Source organism: Sardina pilchardus, chromosome 8 (genome assembly GCF_963854185.1).
Source record: "Sardina pilchardus chromosome 8, fSarPil1.1, whole genome shotgun sequence".
Lineage (NCBI taxonomy): Eukaryota > Metazoa > Chordata > Actinopteri > Clupeiformes > Clupeidae > Sardina > Sardina pilchardus.
In genome coordinates, this window is record NC_085001.1 from 26,724,674 (window position 1) to 26,732,173 (window position 7,500).

At 49.0% G+C, this 7,500-nt stretch overlaps 24 non-coding genes across 24 annotated transcripts; all 24 read left to right on the plus strand.

Annotated features, from left to right (window-relative positions):
• Positions 1 to 206: 206 nt before the first annotated feature.
• Positions 207 to 278, plus strand: trnap-ugg (transfer RNA proline (anticodon UGG)). The gene has a single exon. It is a non-coding gene; the product is annotated as a tRNA-Pro (tRNA).
• Positions 279 to 390: 112 nt separating this feature from the next.
• Positions 391 to 462, plus strand: trnap-ugg (transfer RNA proline (anticodon UGG)). The gene has a single exon. It is a non-coding gene; the product is annotated as a tRNA-Pro (tRNA).
• Positions 463 to 569: 107 nt separating this feature from the next.
• Positions 570 to 641, plus strand: trnap-agg (transfer RNA proline (anticodon AGG)). Its single transcript has one exon. It is a non-coding gene; the product is annotated as a tRNA-Pro (tRNA).
• Positions 642 to 802: 161 nt separating this feature from the next.
• Positions 803 to 874, plus strand: trnap-agg (transfer RNA proline (anticodon AGG)). The gene has a single exon. It is a non-coding gene; the product is annotated as a tRNA-Pro (tRNA).
• Positions 875 to 1,064: 190 nt separating this feature from the next.
• Positions 1,065 to 1,136, plus strand: trnap-cgg (transfer RNA proline (anticodon CGG)). Its single transcript has one exon. It is a non-coding gene; the product is annotated as a tRNA-Pro (tRNA).
• Positions 1,137 to 1,311: 175 nt separating this feature from the next.
• Positions 1,312 to 1,383, plus strand: trnap-ugg (transfer RNA proline (anticodon UGG)). Its single transcript has one exon. It is a non-coding gene; the product is annotated as a tRNA-Pro (tRNA).
• A 112-nt stretch (positions 1,384 to 1,495) lies between these two features.
• On the plus strand, positions 1,496 to 1,567 carry trnap-ugg (transfer RNA proline (anticodon UGG)). The gene has a single exon. It is a non-coding gene; the product is annotated as a tRNA-Pro (tRNA).
• Positions 1,568 to 1,674: 107 nt separating this feature from the next.
• On the plus strand, positions 1,675 to 1,746 carry trnap-agg (transfer RNA proline (anticodon AGG)). Its single transcript has one exon. It is a non-coding gene; the product is annotated as a tRNA-Pro (tRNA).
• A 423-nt stretch (positions 1,747 to 2,169) lies between these two features.
• trnap-cgg (transfer RNA proline (anticodon CGG)) lies at positions 2,170 to 2,241 on the plus strand. The gene has a single exon. It is a non-coding gene; the product is annotated as a tRNA-Pro (tRNA).
• Positions 2,242 to 2,416: 175 nt separating this feature from the next.
• trnap-ugg (transfer RNA proline (anticodon UGG)) lies at positions 2,417 to 2,488 on the plus strand. The gene has a single exon. It is a non-coding gene; the product is annotated as a tRNA-Pro (tRNA).
• A 112-nt stretch (positions 2,489 to 2,600) lies between these two features.
• trnap-ugg (transfer RNA proline (anticodon UGG)) lies at positions 2,601 to 2,672 on the plus strand. Its single transcript has one exon. It is a non-coding gene; the product is annotated as a tRNA-Pro (tRNA).
• Positions 2,673 to 2,780: 108 nt separating this feature from the next.
• On the plus strand, positions 2,781 to 2,852 carry trnap-agg (transfer RNA proline (anticodon AGG)). The gene has a single exon. It is a non-coding gene; the product is annotated as a tRNA-Pro (tRNA).
• Positions 2,853 to 3,275: 423 nt separating this feature from the next.
• trnap-cgg (transfer RNA proline (anticodon CGG)) lies at positions 3,276 to 3,347 on the plus strand. Its single transcript has one exon. It is a non-coding gene; the product is annotated as a tRNA-Pro (tRNA).
• Positions 3,348 to 3,706: 359 nt separating this feature from the next.
• trnap-ugg (transfer RNA proline (anticodon UGG)) lies at positions 3,707 to 3,778 on the plus strand. Its single transcript has one exon. It is a non-coding gene; the product is annotated as a tRNA-Pro (tRNA).
• Positions 3,779 to 3,886: 108 nt separating this feature from the next.
• trnap-agg (transfer RNA proline (anticodon AGG)) lies at positions 3,887 to 3,958 on the plus strand. Its single transcript has one exon. It is a non-coding gene; the product is annotated as a tRNA-Pro (tRNA).
• A 161-nt stretch (positions 3,959 to 4,119) lies between these two features.
• trnap-agg (transfer RNA proline (anticodon AGG)) lies at positions 4,120 to 4,191 on the plus strand. The gene has a single exon. It is a non-coding gene; the product is annotated as a tRNA-Pro (tRNA).
• A 190-nt stretch (positions 4,192 to 4,381) lies between these two features.
• Positions 4,382 to 4,453, plus strand: trnap-cgg (transfer RNA proline (anticodon CGG)). The gene has a single exon. It is a non-coding gene; the product is annotated as a tRNA-Pro (tRNA).
• A 175-nt stretch (positions 4,454 to 4,628) lies between these two features.
• On the plus strand, positions 4,629 to 4,700 carry trnap-ugg (transfer RNA proline (anticodon UGG)). Its single transcript has one exon. It is a non-coding gene; the product is annotated as a tRNA-Pro (tRNA).
• A 112-nt stretch (positions 4,701 to 4,812) lies between these two features.
• trnap-ugg (transfer RNA proline (anticodon UGG)) lies at positions 4,813 to 4,884 on the plus strand. The gene has a single exon. It is a non-coding gene; the product is annotated as a tRNA-Pro (tRNA).
• Positions 4,885 to 4,991: 107 nt separating this feature from the next.
• Positions 4,992 to 5,063, plus strand: trnap-agg (transfer RNA proline (anticodon AGG)). The gene has a single exon. It is a non-coding gene; the product is annotated as a tRNA-Pro (tRNA).
• Positions 5,064 to 5,486: 423 nt separating this feature from the next.
• Positions 5,487 to 5,558, plus strand: trnap-cgg (transfer RNA proline (anticodon CGG)). The gene has a single exon. It is a non-coding gene; the product is annotated as a tRNA-Pro (tRNA).
• A 175-nt stretch (positions 5,559 to 5,733) lies between these two features.
• Positions 5,734 to 5,805, plus strand: trnap-ugg (transfer RNA proline (anticodon UGG)). The gene has a single exon. It is a non-coding gene; the product is annotated as a tRNA-Pro (tRNA).
• A 291-nt stretch (positions 5,806 to 6,096) lies between these two features.
• Positions 6,097 to 6,168, plus strand: trnap-agg (transfer RNA proline (anticodon AGG)). The gene has a single exon. It is a non-coding gene; the product is annotated as a tRNA-Pro (tRNA).
• Positions 6,169 to 6,591: 423 nt separating this feature from the next.
• trnap-cgg (transfer RNA proline (anticodon CGG)) lies at positions 6,592 to 6,663 on the plus strand. The gene has a single exon. It is a non-coding gene; the product is annotated as a tRNA-Pro (tRNA).
• Positions 6,664 to 7,500: the final 837 nt, after the last annotated feature.

Below are 7,500 nucleotides of genomic sequence, written 5' to 3' on the forward strand. Positions count from 1 at the left end.
AAAACCCATTGCAACACTCAGCGGCTCGTTGGTCTAGGGGTATGATTCTCGCTTTGGGTGCGAGAGGTCCCTGGTTCAAATCCCGGACGAGCCCGTTTGTGCTTTCTCCCCAATTTATTGTGGGCCTCACCGCCAAACGCTTGTGTCCTGTAGAGAATTAGCCTCGGTTGGATGTTCCTTTTCACCCCACAAAACTGTTCAATTGCGGCTCGTTGGTCTAGGGGTATGATTCTCGCTTTGGGTGCGAGAGGTCCCGGGTTCAAATCCCGGACGAGCCCGTTTGTGCTTTCTCCCCAATTTATTGTGGGCCTCACCGCCAAACGCTTGTGTCCTGTAGAGAATTAGCCTCGGTTGGATGTTCCTTTTCACCCCACAAAACTGTTCAATTGCGGCTCGTTGGTCTAGGGGTATGATTCTCGCTTTGGGTGCGAGAGGTCCCGGGTTCAAATCCCGGACGAGCCCGTAAGCTAGACAGGTAAACTCTTTTGAAATGTGTCCTTTTTCAAGTCCCGTCAGTGGTGGAGAAAATTGCACGGTTTTTGTTTTCAGCTGAAGTCAAACTCTGTCGGGGCTCGTTGGTCTAGGGGTATGATTCTCGCTTAGGGTGCGAGAGGTCCCGGGTTCAAATCCCGGACGAGCCCGTCGCCAAGCAAGCTTTTGTCAGTATCATGACATTGTGTGAGCACTGTCTCACCTTTGATGTACAGCATAGCTTAGCTGCAGCTCAACACCACCACAGCTACCTTTCCTTTCAGCTAAATATTGATGCACAAGATGCTCGACATAAGCATTTGAGCAAGCTGGCTCGTTGGTCTAGGGGTATGATTCTCGCTTAGGGTGCGAGAGGTCCCGGGTTCAAATCCCGGACGAGCCCTTTATTCTGTGAAACTCTGCATCGTTTGGTTCTACCGGCCACCGGTCAACTGCTGCACTTAGTTACCCAGGACTTACTTTCGGAAATGTTGATGCACAGTGGAACGCAGCTGAAATGACCGTCTTTTCTGCAGACCACTCTAAAACGTTGGTGTGAGGAAAGGCGCTGAATAAATGGCATCCTTGGCCCAGGCTCGTTGGTCTAGGGGTATGATTCTCGCTTCGGGTGCGAGAGGTCCCGGGTTCAACTCCCGGACGAGCCCTTTTTTCACAAAGAAATGCCAGACTTTACAGAAAAAAATCCACTCTAACGAAATAAACGACGACCACCCTCTGTTGTTAGCCATTGCAGGAAAAGAGCCCATTCTGGAAAACTTTTTTGACTTACTCAGGAATGCAAGGGGTCCACACAAAATAAAACCCATTGCAGCACTCAGCGGCTCGTTGGTCTAGGGGTATGATTCTCGCTTTGGGTGCGAGAGGTCCCGGGTTCAAATCCCGGACGAGCCCGTTTGTGCTTTCTCCCCAATTTATTGTGGGCCTCACCGCCAAACGCTTGTGTCCTGTAGAGAATTAGCCTCGGTTGGATGTTCCTTTTCACCCCACAAAACTGTTCAATTGCGGCTCGTTGGTCTAGGGGTATGATTCTCGCTTTGGGTGCGAGAGGTCCCGGGTTCAAATCCCGGACGAGCCCGTAAGCTAGACAGGTAAACTCTTTTGAAATGTGTCCTTTTTCAAGTCCCGTCAGTGGTGGAGAAAATTGCACGGTTTTTTTTTTCAGCTGAAGTCACACTCTGTCGGGGCTCGTTGGTCTAGGGGTATGATTCTCGCTTAGGGTGCGAGAGGTCCCGGGTTCAAATCCCGGACGAGCCCGTCGCCAAGCATGCTTTTGTCAGTATCATGAGATTGTGTGAGCACTGTCTCACCTTTGATGTACAGCATAGCTTAGCTGCAGCTCAACACCACCACAGCTACCTTTCCTTTCAGCTAAATATTGATGCACAAGATGCTCGACATAAGCATTTGAGCAAGCTGGCTCGTTGGTGTAGGGGTATGATTCTCGCTTAGGGTGCGAGAGGTCCCGGGTTCAAATCCCGGACGAGCCCTTTATTCTGTGAAACTCTGCATCGTTTGGTTCTACCGGCCACCGGTCAACTGCTGCACTTAGTTACCCAGGACTTACTTTCGGAAATGTTGATGCACAGTGGAATGCAGCTGAAATGACCGTCTTTTCTGCAGACCACTCTAAAACGTTGGTGTGAGGAAAGGCGCTGAATAAATGGCATCCTTGGCCCAGGCTCGTTGGTCTAGGGGTATGATTCTCGCTTCGGGTGCGAGAGGTCCCGGGTTCAACTCCCAGACGAGCCCTTCTTTCACAAAGAGATGCCAGACTTTACAGAAAAAAATCCACTCTAACGAAATAAACGACGACCACCCTCTGTTGTTAGCCATTGCAGGAAAAGAGCCCATTCTGGAAAACTTTTTTGACTTACTCAGGAATGCAAGGGGTCCACACAAAATAAAACCCATTGCAGCACTCAGCGGCTCGTTGGTCTAGGGGTATGATTCTCGCTTTGGGTGCGAGAGGTCCCGGGTTCAAATCCCGGACGAGCCCGTTTGTGCTTTCTCCCCAATTTATTGTGGGCCTCACCGCCAAACGCTTGTGTCCTGTAGAGAATTAGCCTCGGTTGGATGTTCCTTTTCACCCCACAAAACTGTTCAATTGCGGCTCGTTGGTCTAGGGGTATGATTCTCGCTTTGGGTGCGAGAGGTCCCGGGTTCAAATCCCGGACGAGCCCGTAAGCTAGACAGGTAAACTCTTTTGAAATGTGTCCTTTTTCAAGTCCCGTCAGTGGTGGAGAAAATTGCACGTTTTTTTTTTTTCAGCTGAAGTCACACTCTGTCGGGGCTCGTTGGTCTAGGGGTATGATTCTCGCTTAGGGTGCGAGAGGTCCCGGGTTCAAATCCCGGACGAGCCCGTCGCCAAGCAAGCTTTTGTCAGTATCATGAGATTGTGTGAGCACTGTCTCACCTTTGATGTACAGCATAGCTTAGCTGCAGCTCAACACCACCACAGCTACCTTTCCTTTCAGCTAAATATTGATGCACAAGATGCTCGACATAAGCATTTGAGCAAGCTGGCTCGTTGGTCTAGGGGTATGATTCTCGCTTAGGGTGCGAGAGGTCCCGGGTACAAATCCCGGACGAGCCCTTTATTCTGTGAAACTCTGCATTGTTTGGTTCTACCGGCCACCGGTCAACTGCTGCACTTAGTTACCCAGGACTTACTTTCGGAAATGTTGATGCACAGTGGAACGCAGCTGAAATGACCGTATTTTCTGCAGACCACTCTAAAACGTTGGTGTGAGGAAAGGCGCTGAATAAATGGCATCCTTGGCCCAGGCTCGTTGGTCTAGGGGTATGATTCTCGCTTCGGGTGCGAGAGGTCCCGGGTTCAACTCCCGGACGAGCCCTTCTTTCACAAAGAAATGCCAGACTTTACAGAAAAAAATCCACTCTAACGAAATAAACGACGACCACCCTCTGTTGTTAGCCATTGCAGGAAAAGAGCCCATTCTGGAAAACTTTTTTGACTTACTCAGGAATGCAAGGGGTCCACACAAAATAAAACCCATTGCAACACTCAGCGGCTTGTTGGTCTAGGGGTATGATTCTCGCTTTGGGTGCGAGAGGTCCCGGGTTCAAATCCCGGACGAGCCCGTTTGTGCTTTCTCCCCAATTTATTGTGGGCCTCACCGCCAAACGCTTGTGTCCTGTAGAGAATTAGCCTCGGTTGGATGTTCCTTTTCACCCCACAAAACTGTTCAATTGCGGCTCGTTGGTCTAGGGGTATGATTCTCGCTTTGGGTGCGAGAGGTCCCGGGTTCAAATCCCGGACGAGCCCGTAAGCTAGACAGGTAAACTCTTTTGAAATGTGTCCTTTTTCAAGTCCCGTCAGTGGTGGAGAAAATTGCACGTTTTTTTTTTTTCAGCTGAAGTCAAACTCTGTCGGGGCTCGTTGGTCTAGGGGTATGATTCTCGCTTAGGGTGCGAGAGGTCCCGGGTTCAAATCCCGGACGAGCCCGTCGCCAAGCAAGCTTTTGTCAGTATCATGAGATTGTGTGAGCACTGTCTCACCTTTGATGTACAGCATAGCTTAGCTGCAGCTCAACACCACCACAGCTACCTTTCCTTTCAGCTAAATATTGATGCACAAGATGCTCGACATAAGCATTTGAGCAAGCTGGCTCGTTGGTCTAGGGGTATGATTCTCGCTTAGGGTGCGAGAGGTCCCGGGTTCAAATCCCGGACGAGCCCTTTATTCTGTGAAACTCTGCATCGTTTGGTTCTACCGGCCACCGGTCAACTGCTGCACTTAGTTACCCAGGACTTACTTTCGGAAATGTTGATGCACAGTGGAACGCAGCTGAAATGACCGTCTTTTCTGCAGACCACTCTAAAACGTTGGTGTGAGGAAAGGCGCTGAATAAATGGCATCCTTGGCCCAGGCTCGTTGGTCTAGGGGTATGATTCTCGCTTCGGGTGCGAGAGGTCCCGGGTTCAACTCCCGGACGAGCCCTCCTTTCACAAAGAAATGCCAGACTTTACAGAAAAAAATCCACTCTAACGAAATAAACGACGACCACCCTCTGTTGTTAGCCATTGCAGGAAAAGAGCCCATTCTGGAAAACTTTTTTGACTTACTCAGGAATGCAAGGGGTCCACACAAAATAAAACCCATTGCAGCACTCAGCGGCTCGTTGGTCTAGGGGTATGATTCTCGCTTTGGGTGCGAGAGGTCCCGGGTTCAAATCCCGGACGAGCCCGTTTGTGCTTTCTCCCCAATTTATTGTGGGCCTCACCGCCAAACGCTTGTGTCCTGTAGAGAATTAGCCTCGGTTGGATGTTCCTTTTCACCCCACAAAACTGGTCAATTGCGGCTCGTTGGTCTAGGGGTATGATTCTCGCTTTGGGTGCGAGAGGTCCCGGGTTCAAATCCCGGACGAGCCCGTAAGCTAGACAGGTAAACTCTTTTGAAATGTGTCCTTTTTCAAGTCCCGTCAGTGGTGGAGAAAATTGCACGGTTTTTTTTTTCAGCTGAAGTCACACTCTGTCGGGGCTCGTTGGTCTAGGGGTATGATTCTCGCTTAGGGTGCGAGAGGTCCCGGGTTCAAATCCCGGACGAGCCCGTCGCCAAGCAAGCTTTTGTCAGTATCATGAGATTGTGTGAGCACTGTCTCACCTTTGATGTACAGCATAGCTTAGCTGCAGCTCAACACCACCACAGCTACCTTTCCTTTCAGCTAAATATTGATGCACAAGATGCTCGACATAAGCATTTGAGCAAGCTGGCTCGTTGGTCTAGGGGTATGATTCTCGCTTAGGGTGCGAGAGGTCCCGGGTACAAATCCCGGACGAGCCCTTTATTCTGTGAAACTCTGCATTGTTTGGTTCTACCGGCCACCGGTCAACTGCTGCACTTAGTTACCCAGGACTTACTTTCGGAAATGTTGATGCACAGTGGAACGCAGCTGAAATGACCGTATTTTCTGCAGACCACTCTAAAACGTTGGTGTGAGGAAAGGCGCTGAATAAATGGCATCCTTGGCCCAGGCTCGTTGGTCTAGGGGTATGATTCTCGCTTCGGGTGCGAGAGGTCCCGGGTTCAACTCCCGGACGAGCCCTTCTTTCACAAAGAAATGCCAGACTTTACAGAAAAAAATCCACTCTAACGAAATAAACGACGACCACCCTCTGTTGTTAGCCATTGCAGGAAAAGAGCCCATTCTGGAAAACTTTTTTGACTTACTCAGGAATGCAAGGGGTCCACACAAAATAAAACCCATTGCAACACTCAGCGGCTCGTTGGTCTAGGGGTATGATTCTCGCTTTGGGTGCGAGAGGTCCCGGGTTCAAATCCCGGACGAGCCCGTTTGTGCTTTCTCCCCAATTTATTGTGGGCCTCACCGCCAAACGCTTGTGTCCTGTAGAGAATTAGCCTCGGTTGGATGTTCCTTTTCACCCCACAAAACTGTTCAATTGCGGCTCGTTGGTCTAGGGGTATGATTCTCGCTTTGGGTGCGAGAGGTCCCGGGTTCAAATCCCAGACGAGCCCGTAAGCTAGACAGGTAAACTCTTTTGAAATGTGTCCTTTTTCAAGTCCCGTCAGTGGTGGAGAAAATTGCACGTTTTTTTTTTTCAGCTGAAGTCAAACTCTGTCGGGGCTCGTTGGTCTAGGGGTATGATTCTCGCTTAGGGTGCGAGAGGTCCCGGGTTCAAATCCCGGACGAGCCCGTCGCCAAGCAAGCTTTTGTCAGTATCATGAGATTGTGTGAGCACTGTCTCATCTTTGATGTACAGCATAGCTTAGCTGCAGCTCAACACCACCACAGCTACCTTTCCTTTCAGCTAAATATTGATGCACAAGATGCTCGACATAAGCATTTGAGCAAGCTGGCTCGTTGGTCTAGGGGTATGATTCTCGCTTAGGTTGCGAGAGGTCCCGGGTTCAAATCCCGGACGAGCCCTTTATTCTGTGAAACTCTGCATCGTTTGGTTCTACCGGCCACCGGTCAACTGCTGCACTTAGTTACCCAGGACTTACTTTCGGAAATGTTGATGCACAGTGGAACGCAGCTGAAATGACCGTCTTTTCTGCAGACCACTCTAAAACGTTGGTGTGAGGAAAGGCGCTGAATAAATGGCATCCTTGGCCCAGGCTCGTTGGTCTAGGGGTATGATTCTCGCTTCGGGTGCGAGAGGTCCCGGGTTCAACTCCCGGACGAGCCCTTCTTTCACAAAGAAATGCCAGACTTTACAGAAAAAAATCCACTCTAACGAAATAAACGACGACCACCCTCTGTTGTTAGCCATTGCAGGAAAAGAGCCCATTCTGGAAAACTTTTTTGACTTACTCAGGAATGCAAGGGGTCCACACAAAATAAAACCCATTGCAGCACTCAGCGGCTCGTTGGTCTAGGGCAGGGCTATTCAACTTCAGTACCAAGAGGGCCGGATGGAAAAATCACTGGGTTTTCAGGGGCCGCATAAAATAAGACGCCGCAAAATAATTGTATCCAACAATATTTGATAAAATCAGAGTAAAATTCAGTTCAATTCAATTGAATTTTATACACTGGCATAGAAACTAAGAACATAGCCTATTATCCATATCCATAAAAAAATCTTCTCAGACAGGTGATAGGCTGCGACACAAACTATAGAAGTATTTGAAAACACCCAGGCTAACCATAGTATTTCATACCTGATGTCTGATAGCTGCCATATCATGCATCAGTGGGAAAAATTGCAGTGTTGATTTAACTAGCCTACTTCAAGATAATTAGGCTCATAAGTGTTTCAAACACACACAGCCTACAGCGCCAATCTCTCAAATATACAAGCATTGAATTTAAAGAAAAAGTAATGCCAGCTCTGCCTCTGTTTATCTATTTCACGATTTCTTACCGCCAAAGATTCTAAACTTCGAGCCTGCGCAAATCACAAACAATAACATTCCCACGAGTTGAGTGAAGATGGCTCTGTCTAAAGAAACGTCTAATTGACAACGAGAATCGTTCATTTTACCCTCTGCAACAAGTACGAGACTTTCATGTTTATTGTGCA